Here is a 12714-nt window from a genome sequence, read left to right on the forward strand (position 1 = left end):
AAAAATGTAGTTTAGAAGTAGACTATTATCATTTTTCTGCAGAGCAACTTACACAATCATTTCAAACTAATTTCAAATAAAACAAGATTCAGCCTATTCCAGCTAATCACCATTTGTCACTGTCTAACCTTTCTACTGTTTCAGAATTCATGTTTCCCAAATCTAGTAAACTCTACTTTGTAAATGGAGCCAAAATGGAAGTTTTTGCTTATGGCTTAGCTCTCTTCTCATCAGAAAGTACAACGCCATCATGTAGAGAAACAGGATCTTCCCGAGGAAACCAACAGATCACTGTTGTCCAGCCTGGGGGTTGTTGATGTGAGCTATTTTGCATGCTGGCTTTTCAAGTTTTATGCTGCAGGAAAAATAAATGTAGTTACGATGAGTTAGCTTCAGTTATGTAGTATAAAAGGATGTTTATATTATTTTCAAAAATTTCAAGTATTCAGTGGAATTTTTTCAGAAGTATTGTATAAACTTGCAAATACAGCAGATGTCTGGGGATGCACAGACAGGAAAATGCAGAGTAAAAGTTGACTTGGTGGGAACTGAGAAGAGGAAAATTGTGTTAGAGAACTAGTTGTCCTCACAGTTGTGTCTGTACAATAATTGCAGAAACATGAAGTTTCATGCGAGTACAATGAGAACAAGAAAAATAAAGAGAAGAGCTTAAGCAATTAGCAGGTTTAGGTATATCGATTGGGAAATCTGAAGTTCTGCTTCCCACTCTACTATTAAAATGGTATATTCCCTTTGGCGGGTCTCTTTACTTCTTGGACAAACGAGGAACTTGAAACCTTGAACTAGGTTAGTGTTTTCTTGCTTGATTTCCGTAATGAATGATCTTATGTACACACCCTTGTGTATTGAAGACTACCTGTAGAAAAACAAGAACTGGGGTGCAGGCCAGAGGTAGGGGGTTTGGAGGAAGGTGTGAGGATTTACTAGAGACAGAATAGAGAGCAGAACAGGTGGATTGAATGAAATGCACTGCTGAGGGGAGCAGCGGATGAGACAGGAGAGGTCTGCTGAGCCACTTGGGTCACCTCCCTGGGCAGGGTTAGAACTGGTGCTGCAGTGGCTGGTGATAGCTTGATGGTGCTGAGATTTCAATACTTTAGCCACAAAGGAGGATCAAATTCAAATTTTTGGTGACTACTGACTTGTCTTTAAGATTAATGTCCTGATATAGAATTATATTTCAATAAAACTTTTTCAGAAAAATTAAAACAAAATGTCAAGTATTCAAAAATTCAGTATTTCAAATTCAAATGCTTCAAAAATTTAGATAATCATTAATTTAATTAATAAACTCACTATAATTTATTCAAGCAGTGGATTTAATAGTCATGCAGATATTGGGGTCTTATCTCAAATAGAATACAGATGATTCCTGTTTCAAGGAACATTAGAATCAGATTTGGTGAAATTTTCCTTTTCTTTCCAGATTGCTGTGAAAAAATCTCAAACATTCACAAGGAATTTCAGCAATGAGTAGCTGTCTTCCTACCATGTCTTGGATTCTATCATTCACTTTTTTCTTCTGCTTACTTTTTTATATACTTGCCCATCCATTCGTCCTTCTACCCTTTGCATGGTGTAGTTTTAACACTATGAATTCCATAGTAGATCAAAAGTATCACATCCTTCAGTGTGTCTGCTCCAGTTGGTTGAAATGGTTGTCTTATACACATGACCTGTGCGGCCCTACTTTATGGTTGAAAGAGTTTTGTGTGTGTGTGTGTGCTCACATGAATGCATGCATGTGCATAGAAGAACTGAGGCATAGGCCAGAGGTGTGTGCAGGGGGGCATGGGTGTGGTGGTGAGAGGATTCACCAGAGACAGTGAGGAAAAGAGCATGTGAATTGACTGAAATCCACTGCCAAGGGGAGCAGTGGGCGAGACAGGAGAGATCTGCTGCACCACGTGGGTCAGCTCCCTGGCCAGGGATCAAACTCGGGTCTTGGCAGTAATAACACTGAGATTTAACCCTTAGGCCACCAGAGAGGCTCCTGAAAGAGTTTCCTGACCCTTTGTTCACTTGGGGTTTGTTCCCTTCTGTGTTGCTGAGACTTTGTGAGCATTCTGTGACAGTCGAAGGTTTGTTTGAGTGTTTAAATAGGACTTTTTTTTTTTTTTAAGATTTATTTATTTATTCGTACAGAACTGGGGCACAGGCCAGAGATGCGGAGGGTAAGAGGATTCACCAGAGACAGAGTGGGGAGCAGAACAGGTAGATCGACGAAGTACACTGCTGAGGGGAGCAGTGGGCGGGTCAGGAGAGGTCTGCCACGCCAGGTGGTCATCTCCGGGGCAGGCGGGGATCGAACTCATGCGGAAGTGGCTTAAGCTTCTTAGTGCTGTGCTTTAACCCGCTGCGCCACTAGGGAGGGCCTAAATAGGACTCTTTAAGAGCACAGATCAGAAGGAAGAAACGGACAAATGAGTTCGTTGGAACATGTTGATGTGTAATCTGGGTGTGCTTGTTCTCTCTGTCCATCCTGCCTGTTGGCTGCGACCTTGGAGCCAGTGGAGAGTTGGCTGTTCTGAGGTCTAATGTTTCTTTGGAGGAAATGGAAGGATGTAAACTTGGCAAACTTTCTTGTTTTCTTTCTCCTGGAACCATCGATTGCATTTCTGGGTAGACTGTGTGTAAAGTGGCACAGATGGTTCTCTTTAGCACTAGTGTATGAGTTGGGGTCTCTTTCTGCTAAAAAGTTAGCATAGGTGGGATGAAAGAGAAAGGCTCTGGAAGGTCAGTGGAGCAGTGTCTAAATTACTCATGCTAAAGCAGAGCTTTCTGGTGCTTTGATTGCAGTGTTCTTTCAGTTTAGCAGATTTCATTGGCTTTATTATGAGGACTGGATCAGGCTAGATTATTTCCAATGGATTTCTCTTCAGAGCTATTTCTGACATGGGGTTTCGTAATTTAGATGTTTATGATCACTTGAGATAAAGATAGAAGTGTTTGATCATTCTTGCTTAGTAGGAATTGGAGATACTTTTGACTGGGACCTAGGTTTAATCCTCCTGTATTGAGTGACTGTTCTCAAATGTACAAAGTGGGCCTTAGTCTCCTCTTCCAGAAAAAACTAAAAGGTGCAGCACAAACACAAATATTTGCACACACATACATAAAATCTTTTCCTTAGAAATTCTAAGCCATTTGGTCCACAGTTTGGCCTGAGCATTGGATATTTGAAAAGCTTACCAGATGATTCCATTAAACATCTGGTATAGAGAGTCTTTTCTTAAACTTTACTACTCAAAAGTTTGGTCTGTGTACTAGCTGGAGCCACATAACTTAGGAGCTTATAAGGAGAGAGATTTAGATCCCATTTCAGATCTCCTAAGTTAGATTTTGCATTTTTAAAATCAATTACTTCAATTAATTAATTGTCATACACTATTGTTAATGCTTGGACAGTATTTGATTTCTTGTGTAGTTCCTGTAGATCTCCCACCACCATAGCATCCCAGATGATTGAATCAAGATGATGTTGTATATATACACAATGGAATACTACTCAGCAATCAAAAAGATAAACACATGCCCTTTGTGTCAACATTCTGGAGCTAGAAAGGGATTATGCTCATTGAAATAAGTCAGAAGAAGAAAGATAAATACCAGATGGTTTCACTTATATTTGGAATATAGAGAAACCAAACAAGGTGGGGGGGGGCAAACTTGCAAGGTGACCGGGCAAACTTGCAAGGTGACCATAGATCTGAGGCATACAGCAGGGGAGAGGCAGTGAGAGAGGTCAGAATGGGAGGAAAGAGCACCAAGGACTGTGGAGATGGATCAGAGTTTGCCTTCTTAACAGGATCCTTGAGTGATGTGCAGTGGGCATTAAGGTCTGAAAAGTAGTGTCAGTAACATCGTTAAGGTGGCAACTGTTATCTTTAAGGTTCTCTACTCTCCTGTTGAAATACCCCTTTGCCCAGGACTCCTCCTTAAGGAAGCCTTTCCTTATGCATCCCACAGTGTATACTGTCTTGTCCACTCTCCCAATAAAAACATATCTGCTTATATCTTTTTCTTCAGAGTCCTGCCCTCTGCTGGGGAAACTTTGACCTAACTGACTAAAGTGTAATCTCCTCCTGCCATAATTGGTTGTGAATGGTGATGGAGACTTATTTATTTAAAATAATAATAATATAATAATAATTTATTTTTACATCATTTTGTGCTTTTTTCCATCTCAGTTGTAATCCCCTTGGGTTTCCCATCACCAAATCACCCATGTGCCATCACCAAAGTCCAGTGCATTTCCCTCTGTTTTTGATCCCATTCCCCACTCAAACCCCATAAATTATCTCTGGTATATAACTGTTCATTATTATTATTATTATTCTCTCATCTGGTCCGTTATACTCCTGCTATGAGTAAAACCATCTGGTATTTTCCCTTTTCTTTCTTGCTTATTTCACCAAGCATAATCTTTTCCAGCTCCATCCATGTTGCTGCAAAGGACATGTGTCTCTTTTTTTTGGTTGCTGAGTAATATTCCATTATGTTTATGTACCACATCTTTTTGATCCAGCCATCCACTTTTGGGCATTTGGGCTGTTTCCATGTCTTTCCAATCATAAGTAATGCCGCAATAAACATGGGGGTGCAGTATCTTTTTGAAACTTTGTTTTTGTGTCTTTTGGGTAGATACCTAGGAGTGGGATTGCTGGGTCATATGGAAGCTCCATGTTTAGCAATTTGAGGAACCTGCAGACAGTTTTCCATAGTGCTTATGCTAATTTGCATTCCCACCAGCAGTGCAGGAGAGTTCCTTTTTTGATGGAGACTTATTTTTAATTTTTACATTAATTCAATTTCTTACTTCCTTGCTCAGTTTTGTACAGCATTTGATTTTTTCCCTCAGGTGTATTCTCCCTAGTTCTTTTACCAGTCTAAGATGGAGACAAAGTTTTAATCACAGATTTCTGATAACGTGGGCAAGGGTTTTAAGCAGTAAAGAGAGGGGACGAGACTTGAATTAAAAAAAAAAAATTATTTTTGCCTGCAGCATGTAGAATTAATGAGAGAGACAAAAACAGATTGAGGAGACCAGCCACAGGGCTAATACAGAAGCCAAAGTGAGAAGAGGTAATGGTAGGTTGTCTATGGTTATGACAGAAGAGATTGGTGGAGGTGAATTGTGTTGATTAATGGGACTGAGAGGACTTACTAAATCATGTTCAATATGTTCTATAGTTCCTTCTAAATGTTTCTGGATTCTTCAGGGAACAGGACAGAATCCCTGCATTTCCAGTTGCCTTCTCAGAGTTATGATAAGTCAGTCCGTACTAGATAGTCATAGTAGTGGTAAGTGCTCGTAGGGAAATAAAGCAGTGTCAGGAGGCCTGATAGGCAGAGCAAGTTGGTCTTCTTAGCCAGGGAGGGCCTAACATTAAGGGTTAACTTTAAGCAAAGTCCTGAGTGAACTGAAAATGAACTATGTGGAGGAAGAACATTCCAGAGTGAGGAAATAGCACACACCAACAAAGGACAAAGCAGCAAGAGTATCTTGACACATTAAAGGAATAACAAGAAGGTCCACAGCTCAAGAAAGGGGGGATGTGGTAGAAATGAGGTCAAGGCTGTAGGTAGTTAGAGCATGTAGGAACTTGTGAGCCAGATAAGGGGCTTGGGAAACAATTTAAATGAGATGCAAATTCATTGGAGAGTTTTGGCAGGAGAATAAAATATGATTTATATTTTGAAAAGCTCTATAAAAAGCACCCGGCTGCTGTGTGGAACAGAAACCAAGAGACTAGTCAGGAAGCTCCTTCAGGGGTGCTTGAAATAGAAGAGGGAGGTTTGAATTGCAGTGGGAGTGGTGAGAAGTGGTTATATTTGAGACAAGTTTTAGTTGTGGAGCTAGAAGAAAAGAGGCATTAAGGATGACACTCCTTTGTGTTGTTTTGGGCTAAGCAGTTGAATAATTTCTGGTGGTTCCATTTACTGAAGCCTGGGATGGTGTGGAAGCAGGTGTTGGTATGTTGAGGAAGGTAGGATCCAAAGCTCTGGAAAGTGTGAGGTGGTAATTTGCCAGCCACGTATAGAAATCTGGGAGGCATTAATTGCATCTAAGGGTATGAAAGAGTGTCATGAGTGTCTTAAATGCCTCCCAGAATTCTGGGTTGTACAAGTGAGTGGGTGGAAATGCCTTTTGGAGAGCAGAAAATGCGATCAAGACTAGATTTAGGAAGGAGGGTCATAAATTTAGGTTTATATTTATTGCCTGTGAGCCATCTTAGGGTGTGGATATTAAGTATCCAGTTTGATAGATATATATAGTTTTGGAGAGCAAAAGGAGAGGTCTGGCCAGGAAGGACAAATGTGGGATTCATTGACTTACTGAGAATCAACAAGGAAAACAGAAATCACTTGAGTATTTGAAAAAAGAAATAGCAGAAAAGAAGCCCTTGTATGCTGTGGGTGAGCGTGTAGACTGTTCCAGCTTTGAAGGAAAATAGTATGGAGGGTTCTCAAGATATTACAAGTAGATTTATGATATCATCCAGCAAGTACACGCCTAGGTTTCTCCTGAAGAATGCAAAAACTCTAATTTGAAGAGGTCCATGCACTCTTATGCTAATTATAGCACTATTTACAATAGCCAGGTTTAAATATCTAAGGACAGATGAGTACAGTAGAGAGAGGTGGTATGTACACAATGGAATACCATTCAGCTCTAAAAAATGATAAAAAGAAACCTTGCTTTTATGAAAACATGGATAAAACTGGAGGGACTTGTACAAGGCAGAGTAAGCCAGAAGGAGAAAGACAAATACTAGCTGGAATATTTCATCTATTCCATATATGGAATCGAGTGAAACAAAAACAGATAAACCCAACCAGTAACAAATGCTAGAAGTCTGATTGTAGAATGAAGACTGCTGGAGAGGGAGGACAGAATGGGGGGGCAGGGGGGACACCCAAAGGACTGTGGTGGAGGACTTGGGTAACTCCGTGTGCTGTGTGCTTGGTGTGTGGACATACATAAGAAAAGTGTCATAAGTATATTTTACCCCTAATTATAGTGTTACCCATATTACCTCAGTTAAAAAATATGAAAATGAACACAGAAGAAATAACAAATGAGGAATTAAAAAACTTAAAAGATGATTGATAATAAAGATGATGGGATTCAAGAGGCCAAACAGGACAGTGAAGTACCCGGATCATATTAACACCAGGAAACTCCTGGAGGCTGAGGGCACATAGAACTGCTTTTATTATAGCTCCACTTAAACTTATTTAGAAACAATCCAGTGTATAAACTCATTTAGGGCTTAATACTTAAACAAAAAGAGTATTATACTAAATGTATAAACTAATAACTAAAATGGTAGACCTCTATAATTTATATTTTAACATTACTGTGATGTTTCCACTAAATCACTTTTTGCAATTAGGTTTTGAGTGTGTGGTATTTCAGTGAACAAATGTTAATTCAGTGATCTTGCCACTTCTCTGTGTTGGAATCACCCAAAACCTTGACTTGTAGACCATTCACTGGGCCCAGATACTGCCATTGTTCATTCATTTGCCTGGGACATTGACATGATGAAGCAGCACTATTCCACCAACAAAAGTGTGAGCAATGAAATTGAGTGCAAGGGGTTAAAGCACCACATTATGAAGCTCTACGAAGCCACTGCAGCAAGAGTTCGATCCCCAGCCTTGGAGCTGACCCACACAGCGCAGCAGACCGCTCCTGATCCTTCTGCTGCACCCCTCAGCATTGTATTTCAGCCATTCTGCCTGTTCTGCTCCCCACTCTCTGTCTCTGGTGAATCCTCTCACCTACCACACCTCTGGCCTGTTCCCCAGTTCTGTATGCATGAATAAATAAATCTTAAAAAAAGAAATTGAGTGGAAATGGGGTAGTTCCTGAGATGATTCAAGCATGCATTTATTAATGCCATTAAAGTAACATACAATAAACAAATGAAACCTTGCCATGGAGAACTCACAGTTTCCCAAGAATGTCCCCTGTAGCCAGCTTAGAAAGTACTGTGCACCTATTTACAACGGACAAATAGGCACCTACAGGCAGATAAACGGACAAAGAAGAAGTGATATATATGCACAACGGAATACTACTTAGTTACAAAAGATGAAATCTTGCCATTTATAGCAACGTGGCTAGAACTGGAAGTGGAGATTATGCTTAGAGAAATTATTCAGGAGGAGAAAGACATATTCTTTTGTGGAATATACAAAATCAAGCACAGGAACAGACAAAATCAAACCAAAACAAACTTGGGATTGCACTGAAGAGCTTAGGTTACCATAGTGGGGACTGGGTTACAAAGGGTGGAGGGGTCTAGTGGAATGTGCTGGAAGGTTATTGGTATTGTGGTGATGGTGCAACAACATTCATTTGATGAGGTATGAACTGGAAACCTACAATGTTATCAACTGATATTACTAAAATAGAAAGAAAAGCCCTGGACTAGCTGGGTATTGGGGTGCTCTGAGAGCAGATAGTCTAAGCATCAAGCTAGAGTTGGGAATAAGGCAAGAGTGTCTTTTTTGAATAAGAAAAGCTTAAAGATTAAACTGTAAATGAGAACTGTAAAACCCAGGTCTCTTTTTAATTATACTTATCACTTTTTAAAGCCGTTTTTAAATCATCTGGTGCCAGATTTTTTTTTTTCAGTCCCCTGATGTATTCTGTGGTTAGCAAAGTGTTATGAAGGTGATCCTTATCTATAATACCATATTTGTTAAAAAGCCAAGGTTTCAGGAAGGAGTTTTGTTAAAAAAAAAAAAGTTTAGGTTCAAAAAAATAGACACACAGGCCAAAAGAATAGAATTGAGAGCCCGGAAGTAAACCCACACATGTATGGATCGTTAATCGAAAACAGAGGAGCCAAGAGCATATACTGGTGAAAGGAAAGTCTCTTCAATAAATGGTGTTGAAAAAACTGGACAGTTATGTGCAAAAGAATGAAATGAAACCATAATCTTACATTATGTACAAAAACTAACTCAAATGGATTAAAGACTTGGATGTAAGACTTAGAAGCCATAAAATGCATAGAAAAAAAATAGAGGCAAACCTTTTAGGACATCGTGGGTGTCTTTGAGGACTCGACTCTTTAACAGCAAGGAAAATGAAAGCAAAATAAACAAAGAGTGGAACCACACCAAACTAGAAAGTGTCTGTACAGTGAAAAAAATTAAAAAAAAAAGGGAGAAAATATTTGCATATCACACATTTGACAGGGGCTAATGTCCAAGATCTACAAATAACTCATATAAATCAATAACAACAACAAAGAAACCCAAAGTGGGTAAAAGAGCTAAATAGACAATTTCCCAAAAACGACATACAGATGCCAACAGTCTCGAGAACATGTTCATCATCACTTACCATAAGGGAAATGCAAATCAAAACACTGAGATACCATCTTACACCAGTGAGAATAGCCCATATCAAAAAGGCCAGAAACAACAGCTGGTAGCATGGGGGAAGAAAAGAGACCAATTCTTTTATACTGTTGGTGGGAATGCAGACTGGTCTGGGCCCTGGAAAAGAGCATACATGTTTCTCAAAATATTAAACATAGCTCTAGGATATCATCCAGCAATTACACTCTTAGGTATCTATCCAAAGAATACAAAAACATGAATTCAGAGGGATATATGCATTCCTATATAGATTGTAACACTATTTGCAATGGCCAAGTTATGGAAACAGTGTAAGGCCAAACCGCAGGTGAGTGGATTAAGATGTCTCTCTCTCTCTCTCTCTCTCTCTCTCTCTCACACACACACACACACACACACACACACACACACACACACAGTAGAGTAATACTCAGTTGTATAAAAACAAAAAGACTATGAACTCTTGCCATTTGAGACAACCTGGATAAAATTGGAGGGGATAATGCTAAGTAAAATAAGCTAGAAGGAGAAAGAGAAATACCAGATGGTTTCATTCATTTGTGGCATGTGGAGAAACACAATGAAGGATTAGACAAAGCCAAATCAGAAACAAACCCTGGAAATCTGACCATAAAATTAAGAAGATGAGAGGTGGAATGGAAAAGGGGGGAGAGGGAAGAGGGAAGGAAACCAATGGACTATGGTGGAGGACTGTGGGTACCCTGGTGGTAGATGTCATATTGTAGGACATGTGAAGAGATGTGAACTTAGACTTTTGAATCATATACAGCACTGTAAACACCTCATGAAAAAATTCTTAGATCATACCAGACTAGAAAACAACTTACTGTCCAGCTATAGATTATTGATTTATACAATCTTTTCCCCCAAATCATTAAATGTCTTTCCAAATCAGAATTCTTTGGCATTTTGCATTGGGAGAAATCATCTTGAATTGTACTAATAATTTAACTCAACCACATCCAACAAAGAAGACTTTATTCATTGTTCACCTGCACAAACAGAATATTGGCCTCAACATAAGATATTACTTAGGCACACTTGAGACATTGTGATGTAGTTATGCACTAAGGTGGAGCAGTGTTGTTCTGCATTATTAAGTGTCCATTATAGTGTCTAGCATTGTACCAGGAATGATGCCAGTAAACCAGATCCTCAAGACCTATAGAAGTCTTTTTGGTCATTAACTATTTCCCCCTAAGCTAAGGATGAGATAACCTAGGTCCACAGTTCACCAACTCCACTTGAAGCCAACGAGGCTGTCTTCTTTGATATCAGAAACCCATCACCTGTATCTAGAAGCATCCAAGATCCTAGTGATCCATTTCATCTCTGGACTAATTGGCACATATGGTTACCAACTTCACCCCAACGATACCTATTTTCGCCTTACCTCCCCTCCCCACCCTACCTGACACAGGTATCACACCTGTTTGTGCATTTCTGCATGCCTGCCTACAATTTAGAAACATCTGTTCATAACTACCCTTCTCTTTTCCATACCTCTCTTCACTCTCCCATTGTTCTTTCCTGTATAAACCCTCACAGAAGACTCTCCGGTTCCCTGAGAGAAGGCGACATGTGGTTTTGTCTCATTTTATAATTGAGAATGCTGTCACTAGGATGATTAATGACTTGCCCATGATGCAGAAAAGACTTTAGAGCTTGTCCTTTAGTTTTGTCATTAGAATCCATTTTTCATGATTCTTCATCACTCCACTGTACAAATTTGGCATACTTTAAGTTCTATATGGGATATTTTGGTTATTTTCTAAAGTTTTTTTTTTTTTGTCTGTGGTGAACATTATAAAAAATGGATAAATATGTCAAAATCTTGCCTTTTGTGACAACATGGATGGATTTTAATGGGATTATGCTAAGTAAAATAGGTCAGAAGGAGAAAGAATGCAGTATGATTTCACTCATAGGTAGAATATAAAGAAACAAAACAAAGGAACAGGTAAAATGCAACCAAACAAACAAATTCTGAGTGGTGGTTACTAAAGATGAAGCAGGTGGAGGTGAGAAGTTAAACCAGGTAGAGGGGGTTAACTAGGTAATGCATGTGTAATGTGGGTATGTACATTTGTTAAGTGTGAAGCTATTTACCCGAAAGTGTTGCAAACCTTGATAAAATTATTTTTAAAATGGACTCTATGAGATGAGAATTATTGACTTTTGTTATTATTTTGTTATTGAAATAACAAAACTGGTTTCAGTGGGTTGCCCTAGGCATTGTTTCATTAGTACATAATAGCAGAATTTCAATCAAAGAAATGATTATTTTTCGGAAATAATATAAACATGATGTTAGTTTTATTTTTAGATGGGGAAATGAAACTGATCAATGAAAATAGATTTTACAAGTATGCCATTGGTATTCTGGCCATATAATTTATTTAAAGCTAAACTTATAAAAATTTGGTACAGTGATAATATTTTTAATACTGCAGGTGGTAGGTATCTAAATTTGGAAAATCCAAATAAAATTGTAAGTAACCACCACTTCCTAAGAGTCCCTAAATATTGGCCAATTTGTATCTTCTGGGTTATTTAACTCAGCCATTTGAACTGGAGTATTTTCATCAATCCTAAGGAAAAAGCTAACTGATGATAAGAAATTAGTAGAAATCGAGGAGCCAACTTTTGGACTTTTTCAAGTTTTATTTTCTACCTTCAATTTAATGTATGTGGAGACAGGTTGAAAGGAGGAGCTAGAGGTCTCCCTAATATTATCCTTCTCTCTCCTCTCATTCATATACCTCTTTTCTCTCCCCAAGATCCAGCCGCAATGGGCAACGTGTGGACCAAGTTTGTCCTTGGGTTCTCCTTCTCCCTCTTTTCTGAGTTTCTTTTTATCCCTCTCCAATTTCTTCTTTGTCCATGTGGCCATTTCCTTTTCGACTCAGACCTCCTCGTCATAACATCCGCTAACATCTGTCATTTGGGAAAGGTCACCTCCCAAATTGTTCTTACAGTCAGCAGGCTGTCACTTGGCTTTTCCCAACTGGACAGTACTTTTTCCAGGTGTGTATGTATTTAAAGAAGCCCAAAAACACTATTTTTAGGTAAGCTTTGAGATAAGAGGACTACTAGGTAAAAATGAAACTGGAAAGTCATGTAAATTGAAAAAAAAAAAAAAGGAAAGAAAGAAGACTTTTGCTCTTATTCCGCTCATCCCATGGTAGAAGGTCTCTGGTTTATAGTTGTTTGTTTATTTTAGTTTTTACTTTCTTACAATTACTTTTTTTCCCCTGATCTCTTACACTCCTGGGTCAAAACAGGGCT

General features: G+C 38.9%; 1 protein-coding gene across 2 annotated transcripts in view; it reads left to right on the forward strand.

Annotated features, from left to right (window-relative positions):
- The window catches only part of RNF144B (ring finger protein 144B), a 170628-nt gene that overhangs the window by 114831 nt on the left and 43083 nt on the right, over positions 1–12714 (forward strand). The window lies entirely within an intron of this gene.

The sequence above is a fragment of the Condylura cristata genome, unplaced genomic scaffold, assembly GCF_000260355.1.
Source record: "Condylura cristata isolate star-nosed mole 26May11 unplaced genomic scaffold, ConCri1.0 scaffold00037, whole genome shotgun sequence".
NCBI classification, from domain to species: Eukaryota; Metazoa; Chordata; class Mammalia; order Eulipotyphla; family Talpidae; genus Condylura; species Condylura cristata.